Genomic DNA, 27751 nt, shown 5'->3' with positions numbered 1-27751 from the left:
GCTTCAAGATCTGCCCCTAGTAAGTCACTTCCTCCGGTGAGAATTCACCACCTAACTGCACAACTTTCCCAGAAAGTACCATCAGCTGGGGACCACATATTTAGACATAGGAGCCTGTGGACAACAGTCACAATCAAATACAATGTGTGCTTGTGTGCATTCAAATCTAGGCAATGTCACCCAGCCTATATAATCAGGACACTTGGACCACAAGAAGCTCTGCAGTTATTTGTTATATGTGTGAACTGAGATGTACTGGGCGTGCCAAATCCCCACTGCATTGGGAAGGTGTAATATGGGCACTGCAGGTTGAGCAAAATATAATATTAAAATAAATACGATTCCTTAAATTTTTAATGTGGCTAATAGAATTTTTTAAAATTACATTTGAGCTTCATATTTTGTTTCTATAGGACGGTGCATTCACGTACACATTCTGCAAATATTTACCAACTACTCACTAAGTACTTGGCATACAATATTGAATGAAAAAGGCAAATACCACCTGTCGGGCAGCTTGTTGTATTTTAGTAGTGCAATCAAAAAAATAATAAACATGTTGCATAAGCAAATAAAAAGGGCACGGAAAGGAGAGAAACAAATGTAGACAATAAATAAATCAATAAAATTCAGTGATGAGTATTGAACATGCCTTGGAATGAAAGTGATATTTGTGCAGATGTGAAAGTAATGCCTTCACATGCTAACGGAAGAGGAAAGGCGCAAAGGTAGAGGCAGAAGAAAGCTCACCTCCTTAAGATGCAGAGTCTAACAGCCTGAGGAAAGAGAGGTAGTCAGTATATGAAGGAACTGAAGGGTGAGGTGTGTTGCAAAGACTACAGTTGGGTCTTGACGGTTACTATGTGTTACGGGAATCCACAGTGTCACCAATAGTGTGATCACAGCAGGTCCTGTATCTAAGAGGAATCACTCTGGTTGCTTTGTTGAAAGCAGATTATTTCAAGTACACTGAAGTGAGGGGGGTTTTTTATGAGTCCAGGAAAAAAGCAGCAATGACATTAGGGACCTTGGAAGCAGTCAGAATCTTAATATGCCCTACAGGTAGAAAGAACCATCTAGATTTTCCTGAACCAGATCTGAGCGTGCTGAACATGCTGAGACTGCAACTGTGTCACCTCAGCACCTAAGATGGTGGTACTGATGCTGCCACTGGAGCCTGCAGACAAAATAGTTCCAATGGGGTGCAGAAGACATTTCTGTACTGTTTCAACCACTTACAGTGGAAGGTAGCAACTTTGAATATGTGCACGTAAATAAGGTAAAAAATGAGAAACTTTTTCTATGACCAAATTAGGGAACAGGATCATACAGAAAAAAATTTAAGCACAAAACAGCAAGTGCAGAGAGCCAAGAGACTGATTTGGACCTAACCTGAGATATTTACTAAATAGCAAGCTGGGGTATCTACTAGATAGCTGAACAAAGTCCAAACTCCAGAGAGAAAGTCTTCATTCCCTACAGATACAAGTTGGGGTAACAGCAGCATGGCAATACTGTTATGATATTCTAACATGCTATGAATCTATGAACCTCCAGAGATCAGTGGATGTGAAACCCAGGGGGAATGTAAGCTATATATTTATTCCATTGAAATTCCTGTCACTAACATTTCTGACCTTTTTTGTAAGGTGCGAGCACTCCTTCACTCTATAGTACATGAATGGGTTCCCTGGCAAGCCCACTCCAAGCTGAAAATATCATAATTCAAACCCACAATTACATGAGCCAACACTTGGGCAAGATCTACCAGCCTCAAACACATTTTATAATAGATAATTGGGTATCTCACGAGGTGGTTGTGTAGATTTTATTTTGTACCATTGTAGAGTCAAGACATCACAAGTCAACCTTTTATAAGTGTGGACGTAAGTCCCAAAGCTCTCAAAGCTGTGCCTTTGGCAGTGAAGAGAATCACAGTTATTTTATATTATCACTTTCAGAATTTCTTGAAATATCCTTTTTGCTCATTAGAAATTCAAAATTATCATAGTTATTTAGACTTGTGCTAGATCAGAACATTTGCTGTGCTAATCTACAAATGTTATTATACTGACGAGATAAACATGCTCAGAATAATTGTGGTTTTAATCCTATGTGGTGTAGTATATCTTAAAATTATTTTGAAAAGGTTGTGTTCTATAAACTATAATCTACCAATTAGGTTTGGTTTGTAGGACAGAAAGGACTAAACACCACTGAAAGGAGATGCTGAAGAGTGTTTTACACTGAGACATGAGTCAGTCACTGGACTGGTGAGCATATATGTAAAAGGGTATGACCTAGAGGAACCAGAATTTTCCAAGATAAGGGATAAAGAGCTGGCTTGATGGATGTGAAGAGCTACCCTAGGAACCAGATGAAGACACTGTTTCTAAAGCAACTGTGTCAAATGCCAAGAGTTGGGTTAGACAACTACAAAGAAGGACATGGCAACTTAGCAATTTTGATGTCACTCCTGATCTGGGAAGGAACAATTGAGTCACATTCAAAAGGGTGAAAATCTGACTGGTGTTCAGCAATTAAAGGAGCTAAATTGGAGACAGAGCACAGAAACAATGCCTTCAAGACATTTTGCTGAAAGAGGGAGGAGAAAAATCGATCGATAATGAACATGAAATTGGGTCAAAAGTTTACTTCTTTTTGCTAACAAGGGAGAATAGAAGCACGCGTCTGTGCTGATGGAAATGATTCAGGAATGAGAAGGAAATTGCCGATGAATTAGAGAGGTGCTGAAGTCACTAGAGCGGTGTTCCCAGTTGGGCAGCGGTAAAGGGCCAATCCTTAGAGAGTTGCTTCATCTGGAACAAAGGGTGGGGTCACAAGAACACAGACGTAGGTGGAAGATGAGAAGTGGTGGAAACTTTCCTTATTCTTTCTTTTGGTTTTGGTGTTTTGGTTGGTTGGTTGGGGGTTGTTTTGGGGTTTTTTTATTTTTTGCTTTTTTTTTTTGGTTTTTGGTTTTTGGTTTTGCTTGATTTTGCTTTTGTTCTTGTTTTAGTTTGCCGGTGCTGAGAGAAGGTGAGAAGCTAGGATTTGGGGATCCAAGAAAGGGCTAGATGAAACTGTCCTGGGTAGAGTTGAATGGGCATGATCTTAGAAACAGCACAATTGGCAAGCAGCATGTTTGGACTCAATGCAGCACACAAGAATTTACAGTAAGAATAATCCACACCACCGAGAGAGTGCAGATATTGGATATTCTATTAATGAAGATTTACTAAACAGAAGGAACCAAAGGCCAACATCTTAAAATAAGGGGGAAGGAAGGGTAACAGTTGTGATATGAGGGATTTAGGTTAAGCGCCCAAAAGGACACAAGGTAGGTAGGTTCGACCGCTGTGTGTGCAGTCAGAGTAGATGGAGTGTGACAGCTACTTAATCCAACGTCACGGCAGCCACCATTTTCATACACATGACATGGTTACCCACCCCCAATTTGAATGACATAAAACTATCAAGCATTCCTTCCCTTGGCATATCTGTGCGGAGAGCTGCCTGAAGCCTGTGAAATTATGACTGGCAAAAGCTTGGGACTACATTGTCTTCTGTTTAAGTCAAAAACACATTTCCCTGTCCAAGCAGTAGAATAACCAACCAACTCATCCGTCACTGAGGAGGAAGAGGGTCGCCTCTACCAGAACCAGATGAAGCATTTCCCGGGTCAGAACCTTCAGAGTTTGAGGCTGACTTGAGGACAGCATTTCTTTCATATTGCATATTAAGCATTTTTAAAACTCCCTCATATAATTATTGTGATGTAGCCTTTAATTATTCACGTCTTTGTTTCCATTGCAAGCTCTGCCAGGGCAAGCACATGCCAACAGGCCCCTTTATTGCTTCTCTTTCTGAATGTTTCCCAAGCCCCAAGACAGCTGACTTACCAGAATGAGTGCTCAGTGGACAAGGGTTCTATCCAAAATTAGTAAGCAGTTAAATTTTGCATGGCCAATAACTTGAACATTTTTTTAAAATGTATTCTCAATGGGTAAAGTGTATGCCATGTTTATGTCCTGGAGAAATGTCTATGTAGTTCTCTCTACCCAAGCCGCTGTTGCGTTCATTCTCCCTCCCTGCATGTCTCTGACACACATCGTGCCACCAGATACAGCTGGCAATGCTAAGTGACCCTTATTCAAGGCTCCTATAAGATAAACTATCTGCATCTTTTATCTAATAGATACTCATGCATCCCAGGTTAGCCTCAATCTCATTGTATTGAGGATTACTCTGAACTTTAATCACCCAGTCTCTATTCTGAGTATTACCTGGGATTACAGGTACGCAGGATCATGGCTGCTTGATGTAGTCCCTGGGCTCAAGTCAAGGGCTTTGCCCATGTTTAGCAAACACTCCGCCAACTGAGCTACACCTCCCACTGCCTAAAACCCTGCCAGGTGTGCAACAAAGTAAACTGAATGAAAGAGATGGTAAATGCATGAATGGAGGAGTGAGTGCAAGAAATTCTACCCCAAGGAGAGACATATTCAGCGTTTTCACTTCATATTACAAAAGCAACAGTTTTAAACACATTTTCTGCAAGTTTGCATCATTAAAATATAGTAAGTCTCAAAGGGGACCACATTAAACTCTTCTATCAAAAAGAGAATTCCACACAGCTAAGGAAAAGCAAAGGATTTTCGGTGCCGAGGAGAGCTCTATTTGAAAAGTAAATGTTTGAAATCAAAGTCTTACATGGGAAATGATTTTAGTTTGGTTTGGTTTTGTCAAGCATGATGTATGTTTGACAAAAGCGTACACCAGTCCTTCTGTGATTTATGCCCTGTTTGTTTGAGCACATCAATCTCACACAGACCAAACACAACAGCTACACAAAAATGTACACAGGGCTCTTTTCTAATGCTGAAAAGCAGGTACATCCTACTTTTGGTTGGTTGCCACGGTGATATTTATGGGAAGCACTGTGTTAAATCCCACAAGGTATTCCTTGCCAAAGCCTCAGTGCGCTCTGCTTCCCTCAGAAGCATCTGCTGTCTGGATAATTTCCTCCGTATAGATCCTGGCGACATGAGACAGCATTTTCAGATATTTCTGGCTGAAATTCAAGCCTGGCTTCGTAAACTCATTGACTAGGGGTATGAGAAGGGAGAAGGAGGTGGGATGGGGGAGAGGGAGACGCAGAGACCAAAGAGAACTAGCTGAACCTGTTTGCAATCTTTTGAACCTGTTTGCTGCTAACATGCAGCTCCAGCCCCAGCTCACACACGGTACTGGGTTCCTATGTCTTATTTCTTAATTTTCCACATTAAAGGAAGAAATTCGGCTGTTTCTCTGATAGCATGGATTAAGACATTTGTCTTCTTTCATTTAAGGACTCTCTCTATTTCTGAAAAATATTTTAAAAATTGACTGAGAGTGTAAAGTATTACCATGACAATTTGAGAATCCAAGTTCAGCTTCCCAGCACCTGGGCAGGCTTGCTGGCCAACGTGTAACCCCAGAATTAGAAAGTAGAGACAGGGACCCCAGGAGCAATCCAGCTAACCAGACCAGCCGAACTGGTAAACTCTGGGCTCAAGAGAGAGACTGTACCTCAGCATATATGGTAGAGAGCCACCGAGGAAGATACCTAACATCCATGTTTGTCCTTAATAAACACATCTAGATGAGTCCACACACATGACGCCATATTTATACACACGTCACATATCCATACACGTGAAAAGGAAAGAATTCTATTTCCTTTAAAGTTTTTAAGATTTTTATTAACATTCTGCCACATCTTTGAGTAGCACTCACTCCTAACTTGACCTAGTAGCAGGTACTCTGCATACAATTTCAGTCTAATAGAACTGGGGGGTTGGCTTTCCTTAACAGCAAATACAATGCACAGCCTTCCAAAACTAATGGCCTTAAAAGCCAACTGTTAATGAGCAACCAATAGCAATCTGGCTAAATCTGGGACATGTTAAAAAGGAGGCAATTGATGCCCGCACTGTAATCCAGATAAAAATCTAGAAGAGTCATCAGCCACAGGGAAAGGCTAGTGCTGTTGTATGCTAACTAGACATGCTGTGCCCAATAAAATGTCCTTTAAATATTGATGCCTATACCAATACCTCAGTGCCTATAGTATGTATTGAACTGGTCAACTGTCATGTGTGGTTTGTGATCACTGCAAAGCAGGCTCTGGAAGCAAGAACCATTTCAAAACTAAGCATGTCTGTCTCAAATTGTCTTCCAAAGCCCTTGATCCGGGGATGGGTTGAATTCCCTCACTCATTAACAAAATGAAAGAAAACAAACAGTCCAAGAATAAAACCACAAGTTCCTGAGATGAACCTTAGGAACTCTTCTTTCCAAAAGAGGTTCTTATTGTCTATCTCATGATATAAAGGTGCCTGCGGTGGGAAAGAGCATCCAAAAGTTCAACCATCAGCCGCTCATCCACAGAGAGAAGACTCGATCGGGAACTCCAGCTTCCTCAGCTTCCCTCATTGGTTTCTGACAGACATACGTACCTGATTTAACGAGATTTGATGATATGATCGCTGTCTGTCACTGTTTGTTCTTTTATTTAGGAGTCCTAACTAAACTGTGATTCTGCTCCACTAAGGACTCTCCGTGGGAACTCCAGCTGGCTGCCTTAAAGAGACTTCCCTATTTGATTTCCGCTGGATACTTTAAACACCTGAGTTGATGTTTTCCTATCCATCTGTCTGTCTGCCACTTGGTATCTATTCTTTTATTCGCCGCCTAATGAGTCCACTCATTAAAACCCAGAAGAATGGCTGTAATAGATGATTCTCCAGACTACGCTGGACAATGTCAGTCAGAGAATCTTCTTTTGGCAGGGGGTAGCAAGTACTGCAGAGACACGGAACTCTGGGCAAAGTGCTAGTCACAAGTGACTTATAAGCGCTCAGCCCCAAATGGGGTATCTATATCAACCCCTTCAAAGCTCAAGGAATGGGACGTAATAGAAGATGGAGCAGAAAGACTGCATGTCCCCGGAGGAATGCTGTGCAAATGTCGTCTAGAGTTGGCATTGCTATTGCACTCAGGAACTCAAATGACTGTGGTTACCTGCACAAGCTTGAACCTGTCTGCAATCTGTCATGGATGGGAGAGAGACTCGTGAGGGTAGGCTGTTAATGGTGACTAGGGAAGGGGAGACATTTTCTTTAGTTGTGTAGGCACTGATAAGTCGTCCCTGCTCCAATAACCCCTCACCCATGCTCATGCAAGAAACCATAATTACTCAGTGGGTTACACGAAACACATACAAACACAGACATACATGCAAAGAAAAAGGTAGGGAGACAACGACCCAGAGGAAGAAAGAGATGAGAGTAGGGACCTAGCTGGGAAGAAGGCGGGGTTCATTGAAGAGGAGGGTGAACAGGAAAAGCAATAAGGGTTTGAACATAATCAAAATATATTATATACGTAAATTAAATTGTCAAAATTAATTAACTTAAAATGTTAATCTTTCAAATAACATTGTTTTGTGTATTTGGAAGATTTTTACATGCCCCGAGAGGGGCCCCCAGATTTCCTTTACTAATCTACTTCACTCTTTGCTCTTCAGGCCTTATGATGAGCACCTACTGACGGGAGAGAAGCATTGTGGGTGCTACAATGGATAAGTTTTGGGAAGAACTCCGTACCCACTTTCATGGAGGTCCGTTGAACTTGGTGATTTCCATTCCTGACATTGCAGCCTTAGATGGAGTCATCCGCTAGGTTCCAAAGGGCAACATTTCAAGTTTATTACAGTAGCCCCTGGAGGAGAGACTGGCTGTGTTCTCCAGGGCATTTCAGCGTGTCATGAAAAATGCTCACTGGATATATGCAAAGAGCTTAATGGACTAATGTCACTGCCCTGAGCTTGACTCAGGAAATGGCTTTTCTCAAAAAAGATAAGATCGGAGTACTGTAGCATGGGATGTTTCCTTTACCTTCTCCCATGAATAATTTATCAAAAAGCATTCTCAAATTCTGAACAACACAAATAAAGAATGAATTATTAATATGAGTTTCCCCAACCAGATCTAGTCTTTTCCCTTCTGATTCTGTTCTTCTCAGCCCTCTTTTCGTAGCTCCACAGAAAACTCTCTATTCCGGTCTCTTCTGACAAACTGCTATGTACTCAAAATGTTTGTATCTTGTTTCTTTATCTGTAAAGGATGAGGTTGAGATAAACGGTCTTATGGTCTGCTGATGCTGAGAGTTTGTCATTTTTATATACAGATTTAGAAGTATGAGCGATTTTTCTCTTCCTGGTGTAATTTAGCTGCTTTTCTGGGTAAGGATTTGAGAAATCTCCATTCAACCTTAAGTAGAGGTCAGTCCTTGGAATAAGTCTTTTGTGAGTGACGGCATGATGTGCATTCCAATCACTGGGAGCACTCACTCACAATACTGGGAGCACTCACTCAAAATGAAGAGGAAGGCCTTCAGACAGAGTACTGGAATTCAAATTTGTACGTCAGTGACTTTGGCAGATGAATTTCTCAGTTGCTTCCAGCTGTCTTGAGGCCATTTCCTGTGTGTGATGAGGTTTAACGCTGTGATCTGTGTTGCCTTTCTTTCCCTCTTGTCATTTCCCATCTTTCTCCTTCCTCTCCTACCCTGCTCCACTTCCACCCTCCTTTTTCTTTTGTCTTTCCAATAGGTCACTATTTTCCATCATTCCCAATGAAGCTGAATGACAGTGAAGCAGATAAGAGTCGGGGGTAAGACAGCAGCAAAATACAATTGAGAGAGTAATTGTCATACATTAGCTTCCCCTTAGTCTTGGGCTGAGAACTTCTCATTGAGATAAAGTATGCTGTTGTCTCAAGGGCACAAAAGGAGACCTGATAATCTATGGTGATGTCTAGCCTCAGCACATCCTGTCATGAGTCAGCACGTGTGGAATTGGCAGGGTGTGGTACAGTTACCCTAGGGAGCCTGGGAGTCTGGGAGCCCACAGCAGCTGTTGAGATGGGAGAAAACCTACTGCAGCTCCTGGGGGAGGGGTAGAGAGTGGAGAGCATGAAAGAACAAAATAAAAGAGAGAGAGAGAGCATGTGCATTTGACTGACAATTTGGGGATCTCAATCAAGTACATCTCCTCTGGGAAAATTCAGTTTAGCCTGAGGGTAATGACATTAGACTTCAAGGATTAATTCTCTTCATCATGTTTAAAGGGGTAGCTGAATATATAAAAGTTGTGTTGACGCTCACATTAATTGATCCTGAGTGAGAGAATGGCATATTGTAAAACAAACAGAACACTTCACTGAAAAACATTCGATAAGACGCATGCAAATTCTCACACATGGCTTTGCAGAGGACCCTGAGATTTAGATGAAATTTTGCTCATTTTAGCCCAACATGTAGTCGAAAAGAATGGAGAAGACCCACCTCCTGCTTTGGGAAACCGCTCACTGTTGTGAAAGAAACCATTCTGCTAATTCAGCTGAAAGCAGTCATTTTAAGGGAGTTCCTAAGTGTCCACAACTTGCTCCAGGGCCAGCCAGGTGAATCTTCATGACACTCCCACCACACACTGTCTACCACCCTCAGGATTAGCCCACATCCATTACAGGAGCCTAGTCTGGTCTTCCCCAGTCATGCCACCCTCACTTTCTAGGACTGGACTAGAACAGACATCCTGCATGTCACTTAGCTGCCTTTGTCTGTGCGACTCCATCCCACCCTGGCTATATCCAGCCTTCAGGCTCAACCTGGGTAGCACAGCCTGTGCTCTTTCCCAGTCTATTCTGTCCCTATGAGACACAGAACTAACAAAAAAAAAAGTCCACATGCTTGGTCCACAATTATAGAATTACAAACAAGCCCACCAGTTCTATAGAAATGTTCTTCGATGAGAATTACCTATGTGAACCCTGGGTCACAGAATGTTTAATAACAATCAAAAACTTCTTCTAAGAATTCAAGGAATTTAAAAAAGACAGAAACAATTTGATGATTTTAAGGAATATAAGCATGTGAACGGGGCCCGACAGAGCATGAACATGCAGCTGAATAAAAAGATGAAGACAATCCAGGATTTGAGAACCAATTCAATATGGAGACAGAAATATTGACGAGGGCTCAAGCTGAAATGAAGATGGAATGGAAAAACGCAATAAACCAACAACTCAATGGAAAGGCCGGCAAGTGGAATTGATGTAGAATATGAGGATTTAAGGATAATATAGACTAAGCCAATCAAGCAAAGAATGGGAGAGGTACAGGAAAGAAGCATGAAACAACTATAATACACCATAAAAAGGACAAAACTTTTCATTATAGGCGTCAATAAGGAACAGAAATTACAGGTCAATGGTGTAGACCAGATATTCAACAAGATCATAGATAAAAATGTCCTCAAACTTAAGAGAGACATACCATACAGATACAAGAAGTACAGAAAACATCAAATAGATAAGACCAGAAAAGAAAATCTTCGTGTCATTTTATAAAGAAAACACAAAACATACAGAACAAAGAAAGAGCATTCAAAGCTAAAAGAGAAAAAAAAACCACAAGTCACATCTAAAGAAAAAGCTGTTGGAATAACTATTGGTTTCTCAATGTAAACTTCAAAGCCAGGAGAGCCTGGACAATGTATCCAAGTTCTAAGAAAAACACAATTATCAACTTAGACTACTGTACCCAGCAAAACTATCTGCCATAGTTTAAGACAAAGAAGTTTCCTTGATGCAAACAGTCTTTAAAAACCCATGCTATGGCAGTTTGGAAGAAAATGCACCCCAAACTGGGTGTGCCTTGTAAGCACATGTGGTCTTGTTAGAGTAGGTGTGGCCTTGCTGGAGGAAGCTTGTAATGGTAGGAGTGGGCTTTGAGGTTTTGTTTGACAAGATTTACTTAGTGTGGCACTTATACCACTTCCTGTAGGCTGCAGATCAAGATGTAGGAGTCTCAACTGTGTTTCCAGCATCACGTCTACTTGTATGCCCCCATGTCCTGCAATGATGATAATGGAAACCTCTGAAACTGTAAGCCAGTCCGAATTAAATGTTTTCCTTTATAAGAATTGCCATGGTCATGATATCTCTTCACAGCAATAGAAATGTGGCAGCTTTTTGCCCTTATCCTTTAGTATGTTTCGGCATAGTCCTTATATCCCAGATCTCTCAAAGACCTTCATCATGAAAGGGTGTTGGACTTTGGTGAAGGCTTTTTCAGCATCTAATGAGATGATCACATGTATTTTTTTTCTTTCAGTTTGTTTACTTATTGGATTACAATGAAATTTTTGTTATGTTGAACCTTCCCTGAATCTCCAGGATCATGCCTACTTCTTAATCTGTTTATCCCCTTGAACACAGAACGTAGTTCCTTTTCACCTCCTGGTGCTTCTTTTCTCCTCAAATTGTATGTTTTGAAATTTACCCTACTCAACTTGCTCTTTTTCATTATAAATCTTCATTAGAGTTAGCACTAATAATCACATGACAGAATCTATACTAGGCTGTTTTGAGATTTCCTCTGCCAGTGGAATTAATCCAAATCTCTTCACTTTAGACTCAGGCAGAATCTATGAACAAGGGAAAAAGTAGTCATGTTCTTCAGCAAAATATCACAAGAACAATCTCTAGACAACACACTAAAGTTCTGCTATTCTGAAACCTCTTGAGCCAGGCACCCACAGTTCATCAAACCACACACAGCACCATTGCCTTCCATGTTCCTACTATGATGCTCCATTAAGCAACACTTAAAACGCTCAACTGTTTTTCTAACCCACAGTCCAAGGTCCATATTCTTCAAATAAATATGGTCAGACCTATCACAGCAATACCTCAGTCCCTGGTACCAACTTTTGTCTTTGTTAGGGTTTCTATTGCTGTGAAGAGACACCATGACCATGGCAATTCTTATAAAAGAAAACATTTAATTAGGGCTGACTTACATTTTCAGAGGTACATTATCATTATTGCAGGACATGGGGCATGCAGGCAGACACGGTGCTGGAGAAACATCTAAGATTCCTACATCTTGGCTGGCAGCCTACAGGAAGTGGTCTGAGTACACACTGAGTGAAGCTTGAGCAAAGGAGACCTCAAAGTCTAACCCTACAGCTACGCACATCCTCCAACAAGACCACACCTACTCCATCAAGGCCACACCTACTTTATCAAGGCCACACCTACTCTATCAAGGCCACACCTATTCCATCAAGGCCACACCCACTCCAACAAGGCCACACCTACTCCATCAAGACCACATCTACTCCATCAAGGCCACACCTACTCCATCAAGGCCACACCTCCTAAGATTGTCACTACCTTTTGGCAGTTGGGGCGGGGAATATCTTTCAAACAACTTAAACAGGCTATCTGAACAAAAAACTAAGTAGGACAATATCAGAATTAAATGAAATTATACAGCAAATGGATTTAACAGATATTTACAGACTATTCCACCCAAACACTAAAGAATATACATTCTACTCTTCATCCCATAGAAGTTTTTCTAAAATAGGTAACATCTTTCGACACCAAACAAATATTGAAAAATTCAGAAAAATTGAAATAACCTTTTAGATTTTATCTGATTATATTGCAATAAAACTAAGAATCATCCGTGAACATATCTCTAATAAGTACATAAACTTGTGAACATTAAATAACTCACTACTACTCCCATAATGCTGCTGAGTATTTGATCTTTTCATATAATATTTGACAAAAATACCAAACCATACAGGGGACAAAAGACAGGATCTTCAATGAATGGTGTTGGGAAAACTGGTGGCCCACATTGGAGAAGAATGGAATTAGATCTGTATCTAGCGCCTTGTACCTTAAACTAACTCCAAATGGTGCAAAGACCTAAATGTGAAACCCAAAACACTGAAACTACTAGAAGGTAACATAGGAACAGTCTACATCTTATAGGTTTAGGAAAGGACTTTCTGATGGGGACTTGATTTGCCCAGGAATTAAAACCAACAACTGACAAGTGAGATCACATAAAACTAAAAAACTTCTGTACAGCTAAGAAACAATTGCTCTAGTCAAAGTGAAACGGAAACCCGCAGATTAGGAGGCAGTATGTGCCAGCTATACATCCCACAGATGATTAATTTCTAAAATATATAAAGAAATAAAAAACAAGAGTAAAAATAGCTGTAAGTGACTCATTCAAAAAATGGGCTATGTATTGGAACAGAAATTATCAAAGGAAGAAATAGAAGTGCCTAAGAAATATCTCAAAAAACATTTACCACCCTTCACAATTAGAGAAAACAAATCAAAACAACTTTGAGATCCCATTTTATCTCACTCAGCATGGCTAAGATCAACAAAACAACCAAAAACAAATTCTGGTTAGGATTTAGGGGAGGGGCATTCTTATTCACTGATAATGAGATTGAAAACTGGTCGAGGATTCTGGAAATCAGAGTAGAGAACACTCAAAAGTCTAAAAATAAATCTACCATAATACTCAGCTATACCACTCCTCGACATATGCTTAAAGGCGTTGATAGACACTTGGTCAGCCATGTTCATTGCTGCTCTCCTTACAATACCTAAGAAATGGAAGCAACCAAACTGTCCCTGAACAGATGAATGGATGTCGAAAATGTGGTACAAATATACTATGGATTACCACATCTTGTTATATTGTGAATACAGACAAAGAGTGAGTACAGAATTCAGTCCAGTTCTGTTGAGAACTGTGTCCAGCATTTGATTTATTTTTGATAAAGAGACCAGAAACACATTGGGGGAAAGAGAGCACCTCCAACAAATGGTGCTGCTAAAACTGGGTGTCATCATGTAGAAGAATGCAAATAGATTCATATTTATCACCTTGCACAAAGCTCAACTGCAAATGGACCAAAGATGTCAAACTAAAACCAGGTACACTGAACCTAATAGAAGAGAAAGTGAGGTGTAGCCTTGAACTCACTGACACAGGAAAAGACTTGCTGAATGGAGCATCATTAGCACAGGCACTAAGATCGGCAACAAATGGGGCCTCATGAAAATCAGACAGTTTTACATGGCAAATGGCAGCATAATTCAGACAATGCAACAACTTACAATTTGGGAAAAGATTTTTTTTCAACTACACTTCTGAGGGCTAATAGCCAAAATATAAAAAGAAATCAAAAAAGACTCGATGCCAAGAAAAATAATCCAATTTAAAAATGGATGGATTTATTGAAAAACACATTTTTCAATAGAGGAAGCCCAAGTGACTGAAAAACACTTAAAGAATGGTTTAACATTCTTAGTCAATTGGGAGAAGAAAATCAAAACTACTTTGAAATTTCATCTTACACCTGTCAGAATAGCTAAAATCAACAAAACACATAAGAACTCTTGCTGGCGAAGATGTGGTATAAGGGAGCACTCACCCATTAATGATAGACATACAAACTTGTACAGCCACTATGGAAATTAGTGTGGCAGTCCCTCAGAAGGATGGGCATCAATCTACCTCAAGATCCAGCTATATCATATAGCAAAAAGACACCTCATCTTACCACAAAACACTTGCTCAACCATGTTCATTGCTGCCCTATTCATAATAGCCAAAAATTGAAAACAATCTTGACATTCCTCAATGGAAGAATGGATAAAGAAAAAGTGGTACATTTACACAATGGGGCCATTAACTCAGACATTTTTTAAAAAAAAAAATGACATCACGAAATTTGCAGGCAAATGGATGGAACTAGAAAAAAATCATCCTGAGTAGGTAGGTATCCCAGGCCCAGAAAGACAGATATGGTATGTATTTGCTTATATGTAGATAGTATCTATGAAGTCAATGATAACAAAGCTACAATCCATAGAATCACAGATGGTAGCTGTAGAGTAAGGGACTCGAAAGTACAGATCTCATTAGGAAATGGGAATAGAATAGATAAGTATGGGTGAATAGGGGAGGGCTGGAACAGAAGAAACAAGTGGGAGAGAGGAGAGAGGGAGTTGACGAAAGAAATATGGGGATATAAAGAGTGAAATTAAGGGATATTTGTGAGTTAGTATAAAAACCTAATAGAGTAGAAACTTCCTTAAATATGTACATAGGTGAAAATGATATAAATAAAATTGTAAAATAATGGGGAACACTGAGCCCCAACTGACCATCTCTGGTCACCAAATGAGGTTTCCAGTACCTGGATTAAGTTACATTTAATTGAATTGTTGGCCAAAGGGGTCCCATGGAAATTCCTAACGACCCAGGCTATTAATATGATAATAGATTGCTCTCCACAAGCTGACAGCAAGGCCACACTGATGAAGACACCTACATAGCTCACTGAACATGGAGAAGTAAACCTGGTGCATGCATAGAGCCTTCACGCCTACATTCTAGCATCTTAGGTACAGGAACATACTCTGCATGCTAGAAAAGAAATGCAAACACCAAGCCAGGCACTAACCCTTTAATTGGCTAGTTAGTATCTGCAATGGTGTCCTGTCTGTAAGATATGCTAGGGCAATGGGATCACGAAGCTTGTAGAAGTAACCAACCAATATTTTATTTGGCTTCAGGCCCATTCTGAGATGAAATGCCTACCTAACATGGCTTGGATGACCAAGAAACAGAGAGTAGATATCTCAGGGACCTAGTATAAAACCAAATACTTCTGGTAAGAAAAAGAAATGTACGGATCAAGTGACTCCCAATGACATTCTACTGTATTGACCAGTACCTTGTTCAGACATCATCGGAGAAGCTTCTTCCTACAGGAAATGGGAAAAAACACAGAGACCCACAGCCAGATATTACTCAGACAGTGAAAGACCTTGGGAGATTCAGCCCAAAATTTGTCTCCACCAAATCACAACCCTCAGAGCTCAGGGAACCCAGGACAAGAGGAGGCAGAAAGAATGTAAGAGCCAGAGTGGATGGAGGACATCAAGAAAACATGGTCCTCTAAATTAACATAAGCAAAATTTATATGAACTCACAGAGACTGAAACACAGGTCCTGTACGAGTACCAGGTCCTCTGGGTGTGTATTACAGCTTCCAGATTAATGCTTTTATTGGATTTCTGAGTGTGAAAATGAGTCTCTGATTCTTGTGCCTCACCTGAGCACAAGAATTTGCCCTTTTCCTTCTGCTGATTTGTCTTGTCGAATTTTGATGTGGTAGTTTTTGTTTTACTTTATTGTGTTTATTTTGTCATGTTTTATTACTATTTTAAAAGCCTGTTCCCTTCTAATGGGAGGCAGAAAGTGGGTGAATTGAGATGGGAAGAAGGGAGGACATGGAAGAAGTAAAGAGAGGAAAGATGGTAATCAGAATCAATTTTCAATAAAATGAAAAACTAAAACTAAAAACAAAACTATTTCCAATCATTCATTTTTGTAGAAAGAGGCATCCAAATATTTTCATATATAAAAGCAATCACTGCTTGACTGCTGATGTCATATCTTTTAGGGGCCACCCAGATCTGCTTGACACCAAAGGGATTCCCAGGAAGCAAGACCTTCCCTTCTAAAACCAGCAAACACACACACACACACACACACACACACACACTTCCCAAGTGAGAGAACCCATGTGGTATGTGCCTTTCTGAGTCTGACTTATTTCACTTAGCATAAGCCTCTCTAGCTCCATGAATTTTTCTGTAAATGTCATATTTCATTTTTCTTTATAACTCAAAAAATCTTACTATATGTTGATCTTGAAAGTGGAAAAAATATCATGGTTAGTAAGAAAGGATCTTAAGAGGTAAGTGAAGGCAGGAAAAGAATAATTGGATATGTGTAACATAGAAGCAGAAAGGAAACTGTTTGTAGGGAGGAAGGGACCAGCAAGAAAGGGGAACTGGGGATGGGGATGGGGCCGCGAGGGATGAATAGTAAAATCCTATAATTTTTTAGGATGATGACACACATACATGAAACACATACATGAATGTGTCTTCATGAATCTCAGGATTTTGTATGTTAGCTTTAAAATTAATTGAAAATAGGAAAAGGTAAAAATGAAACCAAATATAAGTTCTGGGCAAAGCAAGACAGGTGAATCATGCACTCCACAAGCCTCTCCTGCCCTCCTTCTGAAGTAGAAGATTGGGAATATGAACTCTTACCCACAGGTCACACAGTGCATTTATTCCTGGCTGATGTTGGAAGCAGCTGACAACCACTCACTTGGTGACATATGGCGCTCTTCAACTCAATGAGGATGTTTGTGAGCAATGGCTCATAGCATAGCAATGAGAGCCTAGTGTTGGCATTTCCTTCGGCTAACTTAGATATCAACAGAGTCTTCAAGATCTCGTTTCATATGGATTCTCAAGGGCTGGTGTTTGTTTCCCCTTATCTCAAAGATTCACCAGCTAGCACTGGAGCCATGTGATGTTATGAAAGCAGAGTCTCCCTTTCTTCATTAAAATGCTTGATTTGGGATCTCCAAGCTTGGGCATGTGCAACCCTTCTCAGTGGGGTGCTCATCTTCTCACAAACATGACATTTCAGGTGCCTTAGTAACTTTTTTTTGCTGTGGTAAACCATCACTATCAATACAACTTTTAAAAACTGCTTAATTTGGAGCTTACAATTTCAGAGGGTTAGTGTCCATGGTGGCAGAGAAAAGACAAGGTGGCAGGAACAACTAAAAGCTTACGTCTTGATCCCCAAGCATAGGAAACACTAGGTCCCATGCTCACACATAAGCACTAGGGAACCTAGGAATGTTAAACATGAAGAATTGTCGCTTTACCATTCCACTAAAATCAGGAACACGACAAGGCTGTCCACTCTCTCCATACCTCTTCAATATAGTGCTTGAAGTTCTAGCAATAGCAATAAGACAACATAAGGGGATCAAGGGGATTCTAATTGGAAAGGATGAAGTTAAACTTTCGTTATTTGCAGACGATATGATAGTGTACATCAGCGACCCCAAAAACTCTACCAAAGAACTTCTACAATTGATAAACACCTTTAGAAATGTGGCAGGATACAAGATCAACTCCAAAAAAATCGGTTGCCCTCCTATACACAAAGGATAAAGAAGCAGAGAGGGAAATCAGAGAAACATCACCTTTCATGATAGCCACAAATAGCATAAAATATCTTGGGGTAACTCTAACCAAGGAAGTGAAAGACCTATTTGACAATAACTTTAAGTCCTTGAAGAAAGAAATTGAGGAGGATACCAGAAAATGGAAAGACCTCCCCTGTTCTTGAATTGGGAGAATCAACATAGTAAAAATGGCAATTCTACCAAAAGCAATCTATAGATTCAACGCAATTCCCATCAAAATTCCATCAAACTTCTTCACAGACCTTGAGAGAACAATAATCAAGTTTATATGGAAAAACAAAAAAAAACCCAGGATAGCCAAAACAATTTTATACAATAAAGGAACTTCAGGAGGCGTTACCATCCCTGACTTCAAACTCTATTACAGAGCAACAGTATTGAAAACAGCTTGGTATTGGCATAACAACAGAGAAGTCGACCTATGGAATCGAATAGAAGACCCGGGTATTAACCCACAAACGTATGAACACCTGATTTTTGACAAGGGAGCTAAAGGCATACAATGGAAGAAGGAAAGCATCTTTAACAAATGGTGCTGGCATAACTGGATGTCAACCTGTAGAAGAATGACAATAGATCCATATCTATCACCATGCACAAAACTCGGGTCCAAATGGATTAAAGACATCAACATTAATCTGACCACTTTGAACCTGATAGAAGAGAAAGTGGGAAGTAGTCTACAAGATATAGGCACAGGAGACCAGTTCCTAAGCAGAACCCCAGGAGCTCAGACAATAAGAGAAGCAATGAATAAATGGGACCTCCTGAAACTGAGAAGCTTCTGTAAAGCAAAGGACCCTGTCAATAAGACCAAAAGGATACCTTCCGACTAGGAGAAGATCTTCACAAATCCCTCATCAGACAAAGGTCTGATCTCCAAAATATACAGAGAACTCAAGAAACTAGACACTAAAACTCTAATTAACCCAATTAAAAAATGGGGCACTGAACTGAACAGAGAATTCACAACAGATGAACTCCAAATGGCCAAAAGGCACTTAAAGTCATGCTCAACCTCCTTAGCGATCAGGGAAATGCAAATCAAAACAACTTTGAGATATCATCTTACACCTGTCAGAATAGCCAAACTCAAAAACACCAATGATAGCCTATGCTGGAGAGGATGTGGAATGAGGGGAACACTCATCCATTGTTGGTGGAATGCAAACTTGTGCAGCCACTGTGGAAATCAGTGTGGCGGTTTCTCAGGAAACTGGGAGTCAACCTCCCTCAGGACCCAGCAATTCCACTCTTGGGAATATACCCAAGAGATGCCCTATCATACCACGAAAGCATTTGTTCAACTATGTTCATAGCAGCACTATTTGTAATAGCCAGAACCTGGAAACAACCTAGGTGCCCCTCAATAGAAGAATGGTTAATAAAAGTGTGGAACATATACACATTAGAGTTCTACTCAGCGGTAAAATACAATGACATCTTGAATTTTGCATGCAAATGGATGGAAATAGAAAACGCTTTACTGAGTGAGGTAAGCCAGACCCAAAAAGAGGAATGTAGTATGTATTCACTCATAAGTGGATTCTAACCATAATTAAAGGTCTTTGAGCCTATTATTCGTGATCCTAGAGAAGCTAAATAAGAAGGTGAACCTGATGAAAATCATGTAGCTATCTGCCTGGAGATTGGAAATAGACAAGAGTCCCAGGTAACCTCGGGTGCATGGGTGGGTGGAATGGTTGTTGGAAGGGAAGAGGGTTAGAGAGAAGGGAGTAGGGGAGGAATGGGGAAAGCTAGGTGGACTGGGATGGGGGGAGGGAGGAAGGATGGATATGAGATCAGGGAAGACTATATTTCAACTAAGGGAGTCATCTTAGGGTTTACAGGAGACTTGATTATAAATGGGATCACAGGTCCAAGGAGATCCCCAGATTGTTCTCTGGACAGAAGAGAGGGTGCCTGAAATGACCTAGGTCCATAACCATACTGATGAATATTTTGCTTATCACCATAGAACCTTCATCTGGCGATGGATGGAGATAGAGACAGAGACCCACATCGTAACACTGAACTTAACTCCCTAGGTCCAAACGAGAAGCAGAAGGAAAGAGAACGTGAGCAAAGACGGCAAGATCAGAGAGAACCTTCATCCCACGCTGGATGGCGATACAGATGGAGACCCACATTGGAGCACCGGACTGAGCCCCCCAAGGTCCAAATGAGGAGCCGAAGGAGGAAGAAAATGAAAAAGGAAATAAGGACTGCGAGGGATGTGATCACCCACTGATACAAGGGGACGGATCTAATGAGAGTTTACCAAGGCCAGTTGGACTGGGACTGAACGAGCACGCAATCCAACCAGATTCTCTGAATGTGGCCGGATTCTCTGAATGTGGCTGGCCGGAGTCTTTCTGTAAAGCCATTGACAATGGCACTGGGACTTGTTTCCTCTGCATATATTGGATTTTTGGGATCCAGTCTGTTTGGATACTCACCTTCCTGGATCTGGAGGGAGGGGGGAGGAACTTGAACTTCCCACTGGGCAGGAAACCCTGACTGCTCTTAGGGATGGAGAGGGAGGAGGAGAGGGAGTGGGGGGAGTGGGAGGGTGTTGGGAGGAGGGGCGGAAATGGAAACTTTTATAATTTAATAAAATTACAAAAAAAAAGAATTTTCGCTTTAAAGAAAGAGGTATATAACCTGTTTTCCACCCAGAAGGCTGAGAATGGATGTAATTAATTGTCTGATATCCTCCGCACTATCTGTATGGTCAGGCCACACTTAGCTTCCCCAGACTCTTACATTTATCTCAGTCAATCTATACCACTATCTTCCCCAGACCCTTATCTTCAGCATTGTTTACCTTCAGCCTGATTTCTCAGTCAGTCTGTAGAACCCCTCATTATGGAAGATGTTACCTGTACTTTACAAATGGAAGCAGAGAACGGTTTGTATGCTGGTGACTTCTGTGCTCTCTGTAGGACGGAGGCCACACCAGATCTTCCCCAGACCTTTAAGATGTCACATATAGTCAATCTATAGAAAACATTTGCATGGAAGAGATCACATATATTTTGCAGAGAGTTTTGATGCAATTTTGTCTTAAGCACTGTTGTGCACACAGGAGTGAGCTAATATCACCAGAAAACTTTTTTTTTCCAAATCTCACTGGGCTTACATATGCCTGAAATAAAATCTCATTGCAAGACTCTTGAAGTTTGAACCAACACTGGCTACTGATTTGAGTTGTGTTAAACTTCTTTCTTGCTTCACATGGATTGACACTGCTGACTGTAATGGTTGCCACAACTCCCCCGCACACACACAAGTAGGAGGTCAAAAGAAACACTCAGAATGATGCAAATCTTTTGGAATTTCAAAGCCCACCTCCAAGAAGCATCTTCTCCAACAAAATAACACCCCCCCAATCCTTCCCAAACAATTCTACAAACTGGAGAATAAAGTCTTCAAATATGCAAATATGGAGTCCTTTATCATTAAAACCACAACACCAGCATTCATAATCTGCTTCACCTGGAACAGGAGGTGTTGAGACAACTGATTTCAAAAAACACAGAATGAATACCTGTGCCAGTAAATATGAATATCACCCAAACTCTGCTAAAAGGATTTCAGAACCATGGATGAATTCATAGAGAGCATCCATGGTTCTCAGAACTTCAAGCTTTCCCTCAGTTCTGTGTCTGCTAAAAGATCACAGAGGACAGGGACTGGCGTTGAAGCCAGTGTTCAGTTATTCCAGGGAAGTTACAATGACTCAAAAATGTTTAGAATTAGATTTATGATTTTACAGTGGTCTTCAAGGAAATAATTTAGGGGCCCAGCAAGAAACAAATGGCATGTTCCAAAGTATGCATTGAAATAGTGGAACAAAAATATTGTTACAAGGGTAATTGGCAGATTTCGAGGAAACCAATAATGGACAGTGCTGTATAGATTTATGCCTAAAATTGGCAAAGTAAAAAAGCAATTATGAGGTGTTATGAGATCCCTGAATAGGATACTGATGAGTGCCACCTGCCAAGAATGGTGGACTTCAGAGGGAGGTGCAACAGGCCTGGAAAGGCAGAAGCTGAAGAACTAAGCATCAGGACCTCTCTCTCTCTTTTTGCTGCATGACTCATAGAAATACTCATTCCCTTTTATCAAAGGAACGTAGCAGTGAAAGGACAAACCACTCACTGTCATAGCCACAGATCACCCTCCAGAACACAGCTCAGATCAGCAGTGTTGCTCCCCACTTCAACTTACCAGCCCTCCTCAGCGCTTTGGTTCTGTAGGCTTCCTTGCTCCTGTGAGATGAACCTGCAGGTGGGATATAAGCTCAAGCAGGGCAAGGATCTTGTCTAGTTTTTGTTCCTCGTTGTATCTTCACCCCCTAGTATATCTGACACACAATAGGTACCCAAGTGTGTTATAAGTTCATACCACTAGGTAGCATCAACCCAGTAAAATCTAAGTTTCCCTACTCTCAATCCTGTCTCTCTTTATACCTTTTACAAACAAGGCACAGATGTTGAGTGACTCTCCCACAGTTTCTTGGTTCCATGAACCTTCTCTCACCTTACTTTACCTAAACATTTGGTCCAGTGACTTTGCCTCTGTACAGTTAAAGGGATCATTCTATTGTTATAAAGATGTGAGATACAGTCAGTGAAAACCAGAGAAGGACAGTGCTGACTTCCTGGTTGTGGCTAGATATTCTCTGTCCCACTGGTCACCCTGGAACAAGTTTTCTCTGCCCTCTTGTTCCTGAAGCTGCTTATGAAATAACCACTCTGAGGCTTAATATTAATTACATATTCTTTGGACTATTAGCTAAGGCTTCTTACTAACTAATTCTTACATCTTCTATTAACCCATTTATTTTCATCTGTGTATCACCACAAGGCTGTGCCTTACTGGTAAATGTTCTGGGTGTCTTTCTCCTTCGGCAGCTACATGTCATCTCTTTGACTCTACCTACTCTCTGTATATTTTCTTCCAGCCTGTCTATATTCTCTCCTGCCATAGGCCACAGCAGCTTTGTTCATTAACCAATAAAAGCAGCACATATACAGAAGGACATCCCGCATCACTGGGTAGTTCTCAATAACTCTTCACGTCTCAGAACATCAGTGACTGAATTGCCCTACAGTGTAGGATTTCTCACTGCTGCCTGTATGCTGAAATGAGTTGTACCTTTTGTAAGACACCAGAATCTTGTTCTACACCAAAGAATCTGTTGTAGAAAATTCTGGAAGTTCCCTGGTATCCTAATTTTCTAACAATTCTTATGTGTTTGATGTCCGCGTAGTCAAGAAAGTCTTCTCTGGTCCCTTCCACTCAGCATTTCCACAATATAAATTATTCAACTTCTCCACAAACCAAAATTTGTTTTATTTCTGGCTTCTGTGTAAACCCAATATTTCCTAATATCACATATGCAGACCCCTTTCTCTTTAACTTACCCTTTCAGGGGATTTTCTTGCCAAGTCTCAACACAGTACTCCTCCGTGGTTCTTCCAATCATTTTTTATCTTTCATGGCCACTATCTGCCCTGATTCCTCACCATTTGTCAGTCACAGCACTGAGACGATAGCCTCAGAGCCTCTGGAAGTGCCCCACTTCATCCTCTGCAGATATAGATTCAGATTGGATTTGTTGACCCCCTCTTTCCCAGCCATGTAATACCTTTCTCATTAATATAAAACTTGCAAAGAGATATTTCTGCCATCTCTCTTAAACTCTTCTGATCTAAAATATGCAATAAAAATAAAAACAGTTATTTTACTGAGGTGACAGAATCATGACTGATTTTTGTTTTGCTTTGCTTTGCTTTGCTTTGGAGGAGTTTCATTTTTCACACTTATTGATTTTAAATTAGTATCTGTTTGTAAAAACAGAAGATACTCAACAGGAAGCTTGGGAACTTCTTTCATCTACCCCATAAGAGTAAGCCAAATATTAAACGCAGGGGCCATTTTCAATTCCATCCCCAGGATTCTGAATATAGAACTTCAGGATTATTGTCAACAGCCCCTCGGGTCTCTCCTTTGCCAAGAAAGCAATCAGCATTCTGGGTCACCATATTTTACCTTTCAAGTAGCATTGAAGCCCTCAGTGCTTTGTCTTCCTCTCTCTCTCTCTCTCTCTCTCTCTCTCTCTCTCTCTCTCTCCCTCTCCCTCTCCCTCTCCCTCTTTCTCTCCCTCCCTCTCTTCCTTTTTCCCTCTCTTCCTGCCTCCCTTTCTCGCTCTCTCCATCGCAGCTCTTACTGGCCCCTCACTGGCTTTTGAAACACCTGACTCCTCTGACAATGTCTTTTGCTCCTGGCCAGACATTTTCCGAGAAAGCTCATGCTTTATTCCTGGTGTCCTCTGTCAACTCCTCCTCATCATGATGTGCCCTGATAGCATGGAACTAAGATCCATCATCCGCACTCGGCTCCTTCCTACCTTCAGATTTCTCTAAAAGCTTTACTACCATAAAATTTTAATACAAAAATACTACACCTTTAAGAAGGGCTTACTGTATTCTGGGACTGTTCTAAGAGCTTGACACATACATCTCATTTAATCCACACAACAGTGAAAATCAGGTCCTCTAGTGATTCCATTTAATAGAAGAGAAAACTGAAACACAAATTTATTAAGTAGCTTGTGCAAAGTTACAAAATAACTGAATATTGGAGTTGGGTTTTTAGCATGACAAAGTCTGGCTGGAAAAGTGCAGACTACCATGTTTTCATTAATCAAGACACATATTGTTTATTTTGAGGGTCCCTCTGTACATTTCAAAATGTGCAAGTCCAAGAAATTTTAATTAAATATGTTGTACTTGAGAATTACATACATAAATGCACTATCTTCAAATCTACCTGCATTCCCTCCTAATTCTCCCAACTCCATTTGCTTTTTTGTGTTCAGTTCATCTTTAGCGTAGTCACGTGTGCCCAGCCTCACCCAACCCACGCAGATAGATTCCTACCACAAAGATGGCAAGACTTATTATGAAGACCTAAATCATTTTCCTTCAAGTCCTGCCTTACCTGAAACTAACCAAGGTCAAGACACGAATGCCAACTGTCCATGGCCTCTCCTAGCATGTCTAGTTTGTGATAAGGTGTTCCTTAGAAACCCTTATCCAAACCTTGCAGAAGAACTTGAGCTAAACAGCTCCATCCATCAAAGCCAGGAAGGATGCCCTTCCCGGGACAACTCTGCAGACACAGCCTCCATTTCTGGGCAGCTGCCAGTTCGCCTCACCATCTGTCAAGCTGGTCTTCAGCCCACCTGGTGAGATGTTCCTGTGGCTTTCTACACCCAACTAAAGTACACAAGAAGCCTGGAATTTGCTAGAACAGAAGCACTGCATGTTCAGACCAAATTCCTCTTACTAGAGGCTATTCCTGACCTTACCTTGGTTACAACTGTGCCTTGAGAGAAGAAAGACCTTGTGCCTCCAAATTGTAAGAATGGTGAGGACTAGGGTTAGTGCAGCAATTGGTCCTAATAGTAGCCTCTGCAGCTATTATTGTCTTATAAAAACAAGGAGTCTGGTTCTCAGAGATGTAGCTGGCTGGTTTAAGTGCTAGGGATGGATCCTATGGCTTTAGGCACAGTAGGTACCTGTTCTGCCACTGAGCCACTCGTACAACCGGAAGGGCTTGGGAAGCTCAGCTGCAAACTGGTTGTCTCCTATGACCAGGCAAGATTTCAAGTAGAGGGACAGAGACACCAGAGCCAGCCACATAACTTTCGACCAACAGTCTGCCCTACCTCCTGAATGTGTTGAGGTAAGACTGGTTCAGAGGTTGTGGAGTAGCCTGTCGATGACTGGTCCAGACTGAAATCCATGCCATGAGAGTGGGCCCACCTTAACACTGCTTAAAGTATCAGGACCCAGAGGCTGGATGGCTCAGAGACCAAGAATAAATGCAAACATGACTGGAGAAAGAAAACGTCAATATAATGATGCCTAAGGATATTCTGTTATACTCAGAGATTGGTACCTAACCCAATCAGAAAGTCTGCATCTAGCAACTGATGGACACAAATGCAGAAACCCATAGCCAAACATTAGGGGAAGCTATGGGAATTCCATTGGAGAGTGAGAGGAAGGACTGTAGGGGCCAGAGGAATCAAGGACATTACAAGAAAACACAAAGAATCAACCTCCCTGTTCTTATAGAAGCTCACAGAGACTGAACCTAAAACCAGGGAGCTTACATGGGACTGACCTAGGCCCTCTGCATATATGTGATGTGGGATGTTTTTCTGTATATGTGTTGTTTCAGCCAATGACTTAGCAGAGTAAAGCCAGGAGGGAAATCTGAACAAATACAGAGCAGGTGGAGTCAAGGAGATGCCATGTAGTTGCCAAAGGAGAAAGACACCAGAGCATTGCTGGTAAGTCACAGCCCCATGGTGATACATAGATTAATAGAAATGGCTTAATTTAAGGTGTAAGCCCTAGATAGGAATATGACTGAGCCTTTGGCCAAATAGTATTGTAATTAATATATTTTCTGTGTGAATATTCGGGTCTAGGTGGCTAAGAAACAAAAGCGCAGTCTCTGTCTACATATATGTGACAGCTGTGTAACTTGGTCTTTTTGTGGGACTCCTGTGGGAACAGGGCCCATCTTTGACTCTTTTGCTGGCTTTTGGGACTCTATTCCTCATACTAGGCTGCTTTGTCCAGCCTTAATACAAGGAAAGGTGCTTAGTCTTACTGAAACTAGATATGCCATGTTTTGTTGATATCCTTGGTAGACTTTCCCTTTTCTGAATGGATATGGAAGAGGAGTGGAGGGGAGTTAGAAGGCTGGGGGTGGGAGAACTGGAAGGAGAAGAAGGAGGGGAAACTGCAATAGGGATGTAAAATAAATACAATTCTGTACTCTGTCAATTATGCTTTAAATAAGCGCTGATTGGCCAGTAGCCAGGCAGGAAGTATAGGTGGGACAATCAGTCAGAAAGTAGAGGCGGGTCAATGAGAACAGGAGAATTCTGGAAAGGTGGAAGCCCATTCCTCCGCAGTCCTGCCCAGACATCAAAGAAGCAGGATGTGACTGCCCCGCTGAAAAAGGTACTGAGCCATGTGGCTAACATATACTAGAATAGTGGGCTAATAAAAGTTATAAGAGCTAATATGAAGCCTGAGGTAATGGGCCAATCAGTTTATAACTTATGGAGACTTCTGTGTGATTTTCTTTGGGATTTGTGGGCTGTGGGGATCTGGACAGGACAGAAACCCCAACAAGCAGGCCCTCATGACAACAATAAAAAGAAAACTCAGTTGCGTTTATATGGCACATACCTGCTGTCACATTGACCAAGACCATCAACAGGAGAAGTGGACCAAGCAGATTTGGTTGTCTCTTTATGAGGCCTGACTATATATCTGTGAAAAGGAAATAACCACAAGACAATGTCAGTGTATGGTCGCTTCAGTTGCCAGTTTGGTTCATGTTGTAGCTACTCAAGAAAGAGAAAAATCAATGTGTGGAAGTGATACTGCCCACAACACCCAATAACTGGGTCAAGTCTATCAGCTGGGTTTCCAACTTAGGGTAGAATGCTAGCCATCTAGTAGAGGGTAGAGATGCAGGAGGTCTCAACTGGGAAACGGGGACAAAGACAGGATAATCAATTAGGCATAAATTTGCCGTTAAATACGGCATATAATTAGCTTCTTCCTCTTTAACAAAAAAAATGAGGTACATATACTGTCTAGAATGCTCTGGATTGCAGTGAAA

The 27751-nt window shown here is 41.1% G+C and overlaps 1 pseudogene; it reads left to right on the top strand.

Annotated features, from left to right (window-relative positions):
* Positions 1-27751, top strand: part of LOC125414936 (eukaryotic initiation factor 4A-II-like) — a 107169-nt pseudogene that overhangs the window by 64354 nt on the left and 15064 nt on the right.

The sequence above is a fragment of the Myodes glareolus genome, chromosome 15, assembly GCF_982192425.1.
Source record: "Myodes glareolus chromosome 15, mMyoGla1.1, whole genome shotgun sequence".
NCBI classification, from domain to species: Eukaryota; Metazoa; Chordata; class Mammalia; order Rodentia; family Cricetidae; genus Myodes; species Myodes glareolus.
Note: the sequence above shows the minus strand (reverse complement) of the source record. Positions and strands in the feature narration are given on the sequence as shown.